Source organism: Sceloporus occidentalis, unplaced genomic scaffold (assembly GCF_023333645.1).
Source record: "Sceloporus occidentalis isolate IW3139 unplaced genomic scaffold, rSceOcc1.0.p SCAF_1, whole genome shotgun sequence".
In the NCBI taxonomy this organism is placed as follows: domain Eukaryota; kingdom Metazoa; phylum Chordata; class Lepidosauria; order Squamata; family Phrynosomatidae; genus Sceloporus; species Sceloporus occidentalis.
The window spans coordinates 172,798,632-172,805,073 of NW_028316981.1; positions in this window are offsets into that span (position 1 = coordinate 172,798,632).

A 6,442-nucleotide genomic window follows, 5' to 3' on the forward strand; every position below is an offset into this window, starting at 1 on the left:
TGTGTGTGTGTATATATACACACATACACCTCTCTCTACACACACACACACACACACACACACACACACACACACACACACTGTATATTCTGGCATATAAGACTACTTTTTAACCCAGGAAAATCTTCTCAAAAGTCAGGGGTCGTCTTATACACTGGGTGTTGTTTTATAGGGAAGGTGCTGAAACTTCCGAGCCGGAGTGGAGAATCTGCGGTTGCCGCATATGGTGGGGGGAGCTCAAAAATGGCTGTGGCTATATCCCCGCCGTATCTGGAGACCATATGAAAGCAGCAAGGGTGGCGTTGTACAAGTACGGTAGAAGAAAATCCATTCACCAGGATTCATGGAAAGAAGTGACTTAACACGGTCCTGATGACCAGGTGAGGAGGCGCCTCACCAAGGAGGTGTAAGTGAAGGGTGGAGCAAGCTGCAGGCATCCAGGATGCCTGGGGTATGGAAAAAAAAGAGCCGTGTTCGCACTATCGCTCTGATAGTCTTGGAGACAGGGAGGGTTGGGCAGGCAAGGAGAGCTGATCAATCCAAGCAGGCTTGGTTCTCGGTTTAATGGGCAGGGGGACAATATTCAGCATTGAAAGCGTGGCATAGTGGTTTCAGTGCTGGACTACAACTCTGAAGACCAGGGTTTGATTCCCATCTCAGCTACGAAACCCACCGGGTGACCTTGGGCAGCGAAAAAAGCAGGACACAGAGGACTAATCATAACTGTCCTTGTCATATCAGGTCAGGTGGAAGGTATGGGTGGGCCACCATGGCTCTGTAGTCATCAGGTAATGGAATAAAATTAAAATTAAAACTGGATTCAACCAACCAAAGGTTTTCCTGAGCCCAGCATCCTGTTTCTAGTGACCAACCTGTTACCGCAGTGAGCATGGACAGCTATTAAAATCTCCCTCTCTGTTGAGTCCAAGAGAGGACTGGGTTTCATGAGTTCCTGTGGGAAGAGTCGGTTAGGGTTTGTAAGAGTCAGTTAGGGCTTGTAAGAATCAGTTAGGGCATGGAAGAGTCAGTTAGAGCTTGGGATCCTGAGAGTGAGGAGGGTTCCAGGGATAGAGAAGGACGGTGAGGGGTAGATTCTGAGTGGGAAAGGGCTCCCTAACATTATACTTCCAGGACTCTAGCAAAGGGAGTGGCTGGAGTGAGATATCCTGTGGGATAGTGTTAGCTTTGGTGGTCTAAGTTTAAGAGAGGAACTTAATAGAAGGATTGAGTGACTCTTAGTTATAAGAAACCGGTGATCTAAATAAAGATTTATAAAACCAACAGTAACTGTAACAAAGTAGAAAATAACAATTACAGTACATAAGATATCATATTAAGCCCAACACTGTTAAACCTTCTTGTAAATAAAGTTTTATTTGTTTGATTCAAGAAGGACACACCTGGACTTGAGTTAATACTACGCTACTCACAATACAAAACATGGGTGGCAGCAGTGGGATGAAAACTCCCAGGTGCCTGCCATCATAGAAAAGGATTGTGGTTTGGGTGTGCATCACATAATTTGGTGGCAGCGTTAGGGGGAAGGTTGACTGGACGGGGCCTTCACATAATTGGGTGGCACAAAAGAAAGATGATTCGTTACACCTGGGTTGGGAGGAGTGATTTCCATGTTAATCTGTGTATTGTTCTGTTGTTAAATGGCAAGGCCTCAGGGTAGGAGGATTTGTGTATTAGTGATCCATTGTTCACAGAGTTCACCAAAAATCTAAATCGATTTAACAGCATATTGTGGTTTGTTGTTGCTGTGTTCCCCCAGTTGTTTCTGGTTTATGCCGAGCCTAAGGCAAACCTATCATGGGGTTTTCTTGGCAAGACTGGTTCAGAAGAGGTTTGCCATTGCCTTTTCCTGAGGCTGAGAGCATGTAACTTGCCCAAGGTCACCCAGTGGATTTTGTGGCCAAGCTGGGAATTGAATGAATGAATTTATGATGGCGTACAGCCAGCATAAAGTAATAAAATGTTTAGAAAAATTACCTTACATCCACTTAGAAACATTTCTATTCAAGCATATCATATAAATGCATGAGTACATGCAAATGTTAAGGATAAAACTTTGAATCGTGTTTCTGGAAGGATTTAGGAATAGAAAAATAAGGGATTATCTACTATCAAAGTAATTGTGAGGAGATTATATGATAGTTGCCCTTCTAGATTTGGCGAATAATTTATTCATATGGATCTACATGGTCAATCGATTTCTATAGACAAAATCATTTTAAATAAATAAATAAATAAATAAAATGTTGGCCCTTATCAGATGAGTGTGGAACTGGGGGTCTTGCGCACTGGGTGGTTCGAATTCGCGTTATTTCGCAAAGAACCATCATACCTGGGAGTCCTTCCGCATTGGCAGGATTCAAATTGGCCAATCCTCATTCGCGCGAAGTGCATTCAGTGCAGAATGTTTCGTCACACCGGAGCTCAACATTCGTATCGGCCGCCTCGCACATGCTCAGTGGTGCCCTGCATGGGTTGCGACCTTAAACGCTTCCGGAGTGAAAGGGGAAGTCACGTCATGACAGCCCGGTAAACAGCTGGAGAGCCAGCTCATGCACATTAACAATCGCAATACAACGTGCCCGTTACTGTTCCCTCTGTACATTCCTGCTTGGTTTTAACGTGACCTTTCCTTGCAACAAATTAGCAATGCGCGGTTCTGCGTGTGTGTGTATGTATTCTGGGGGGGGAGGAGCAGTTCCAGCGGCTGTCAAAGAGGCTGGATGGCCATCTGTCAATGGGGATGCTTTGATTAAGAGTTCCTGCATGGCAGAAGAAGGTTGGACTGGATGGCCTTTCTTGGGGTCACCGTGATTCCAGCGGCTTCCTCCTCCTCCTCCCGGCTTGGGATCCAGCCTGGGCTGCATCCCAGGCAGGGAACAGGCGTGGGGCCGCTAGAATCGCGGCGATCGCCGCTGTTCCAGCGGCCTCCTCCTCCTCCTCCCGGCTTGAGAGGCATCCCTGGCTACATCCCAGGCAGGGAACAGGCGCGGGGCCGCTAGAATCGCGGCGATCGCCGCCATTCCAGTGGCCTCCTCCTTCTCCTCCCGGCTTGAGAGGCAGCCTAGGCTGGCTCCCAAGCCGGGAGGAGGAGGAGGAGGCTGCTGGAACCGCGATTCCAGCGGGCCCCGCGCCTCTTCCCTGCCTGGGATGCAGCCAGGGATGCCTCTCAAGCCGGGAGGAGGAGGAGGAGGCCGCTGGAACCGCCCCCCCCCCCCGCTTCCCTGGAACCGGCAAGAGGAAAGACCCACCGGAAGTAAAAATTGGAATCTGGGGGTCTTGCGAGGGAGTTCAGGACTGGGCATTCATACCAGACCCATTCGCACTGAGATCGAACAGAGCCCCAATCCGGATATCCGCCAATCCCCTAACTCAGCGCACTGGCCAACACGCTCCAAAAAGAGGAGACAGTACGCATTCAGTTCGGCAGCTCGCGCATTCACGTGAGTGCGGATTGGGCCATTCGAATGCAGGTATGATGGTTCTTTGCGAAATAACACGAATTCGAACCACCCAGTGCGCAAGACCCCCAGTTCCACACTCATCTGATAAGGGCCTATGGCTGTAGTAGCTAAAAAAGGGCATTTACGATATAGTAATTTACTGCATCTGTATTAAAAAGTTTTTACAACAAATAGCAGCTGCAAAGAATTTAGCAACTTTGGTAGCTACATATTCACTGCTGTCTGCAAGAAGACAGTCCACATAAAATTCCTCCTCCTGCCAGGAAACTGTTGAGTAAATGGGGAATTAAGTTGTCTCCAGAGTTGTAGCCCAGCACTCAAACCACTGTACCATGCCAACAGCATATTACCAATAAATAAATGTACACGCTCTCTGATCTTGCTTCCTTAGGACAGGAAGTAACTAGAGGCAAGGTTGTAAATAGCTGCAGCAAAGAATGGATCCCCTTGAGGCAAAATCCACCCCTTTGTTCAGTGTGTTACTACTAGATGTTGAAAAAGCCAGCGTGATGTAGTGGTCTGAGCGTTGGACTACAACTCTGGAGATCAGGGTTCGAAATCCCCGCTCAGCCATGGGAACCCACTGGGTGATCTTGGGTGAGTCACATTCCCTCAGACCCAGAAAACCCCGTTAAAGGTTTGCATGAGGGTTGCCATCAGTTGGAAACGACATGTGTTCAATGAGGACTTCCTTCCAGTCACTTCCTCTACCTGGTCTACCTCATAGGGTTGTTGTGAAACCAAAGACAAAGCTGTGTTGGCCTGGAAAATCAGTAAGCAAAGGGATATTGCATATGCTGACTGTATGTACTATTTTAAACGGGACAGTACTGCCTTTTCATATTTCTAAACCGTCCTGTCATTTTAATATAAATGTCAGTTTTTGTCCCGTTTTCAAGGAAAATGCCCTGTTATGTTGCAGAAATGGTTTCACGATCCCTGAACAAAATTGTGTCATGAGTTTGAGAAATTTTATGCGAAGGCGTTGAAAGATTGAAATTTGCTGCGTAAGATGACTTCACTGGAGAAATAATATTCATGGTTCGATTGTGGCACAATACAGACTCCCTCTAAGTCTACCAAAATTTTTTGTATGGGTTCGGTCACTGAAGAATAATTGTTAGCTCAGGATGTTCATGTAATAAAACTTCTGTTATGGTCTTACTTTTTGATGAATACAGACTATTACATACACTGTAGAAATAATCCAGTCTGAGACCACTTTAACTGCCCTGGCCCAGTGCTAGGGGATCCTGGGAATTGTAGTTTATTGCTGCCCCAGAGTTCTCCGACAGAGAAGGCTGAATGTCTCACAAAACTACTCCACAAAATGAGTGGATACTAAAGTAGTATGACTATATGGAGACACATTTGAAAGGAAGAAATCAATAGAAAAATTTAAGAGGATTGAGAACCACTGGTTAAACATTTGAAAGAGAAATGGGGCACAAATATGATTATCGCTCTAGAATGAAAGAAATATTTGATTTAAAGGACGAGAAAGGAGCTAATTTGATACTAAATTAAGAAATAAAGAAGAAAAGAAAATATATAAATATGGAGTCGTATTGGAAAGAAAAATACCAAAGTTGGATCAACAGTAAAATATTAAGAGCTCAAAGAAAACCAGGAAGGAATTTGTGTATATATAATAATTTGTGTCTTTTTTTAATGGTGTTTGTATTTATGTTATGCTAATTCATTCTTGTGTGATTGTTTTAATTGGTTTTATGTTAATGAAAATGTTAATAAAAATGTATTTTAAAAAAAAATCCTAGTTCCAGACTTCCCTAACGTTGAGGCAGGGCAGTTAAAGCGGTCTCAAGCTTTATTACTCCTGCAGTGTATTTTGGCCTCATCATGGCCACCCAATAGGCTCACACACTACACCAGGGGTAGGCAACCTTTTTGAGCCGGGGGCCGGGTTGCTGTCCCTCAGACAACTGGGGGGCCGAAGCCAAAAAATAAACAATTAAATAATTTTAAAAAATTAAATATATAAATAAACCAGGACAAATGTAGGACAAAATTTTCAAACGGAAGACACTTTTTTAAAAAAAAAATGGAGGACACGCGAAAAAATTTGCTGATTTTTTTAAAAAATGTTAATATAAATGCATGTTTCTGAGGCTTCTATAGACAATTGCCCCCAAAGGCCCCAGCGGCAATCGGCGGCAGGACCGGGCTGGGGCCGGTCCCAAGGCCTTGCCGGGCCGCATCCGGCCCGCGGGCCGCAGGTTGCCTACCCCTGCACTACACTCTTATTGTGCAGCTATTGCACTATTAGTGCTCTGGCTGCCTCCCATTGCATTCTGGGATTTGAAGTTTAGGGAACGGCATTTAGAATTCTCAGCCAGAGTGCTTTTTGGCCTCACTGGACTACAAACCCCAGAATGCAACGGGAATAGGAAGCCAGAGCAGTCAAAGTGGAATAACAGCACTGTTATGAGAATATTATACACTATAGGCTTTCTCAGAGTAATTAAATTGCTGTAAAAGTGACTGAAAGATAGAAATTGGTAGCATGAGCTTTCATAGACTTGAGCCTGCTTTCTCAGGCATGAACTACAAATCCCATGTAGGTAGGCCCTCTTTTTGAGGATAAAGAGTAGGTAGGCCCTCTTGAAGCAATCGGAAGAAGAAAGGAGGGATATAAATGAAATAAATGCAAAATGAGGCGGCTTGGGTTGCATCCGCAGTGCAGAAATAATCCAGTTTGACTTTGAGACCATTTTAACTGCCCTGGCTCAGTGCTAGAGAATCCTAGGAACTGTAGTTTATTGTGGCACCAGAGCTCTCTGACACAGAAGGCTCAGTGTCTCACAAAATTAGGTCCCAGAATTCCCTAGCATTGAGCCTGGACAGTTAAACCGGTCTCAAACTGGATTATTTCTGCAGTGTGGACGAAGCCTACGTGGTTGATAAAGGACTGCGGTGAATTTCCTTCTGTGGAAGCAATT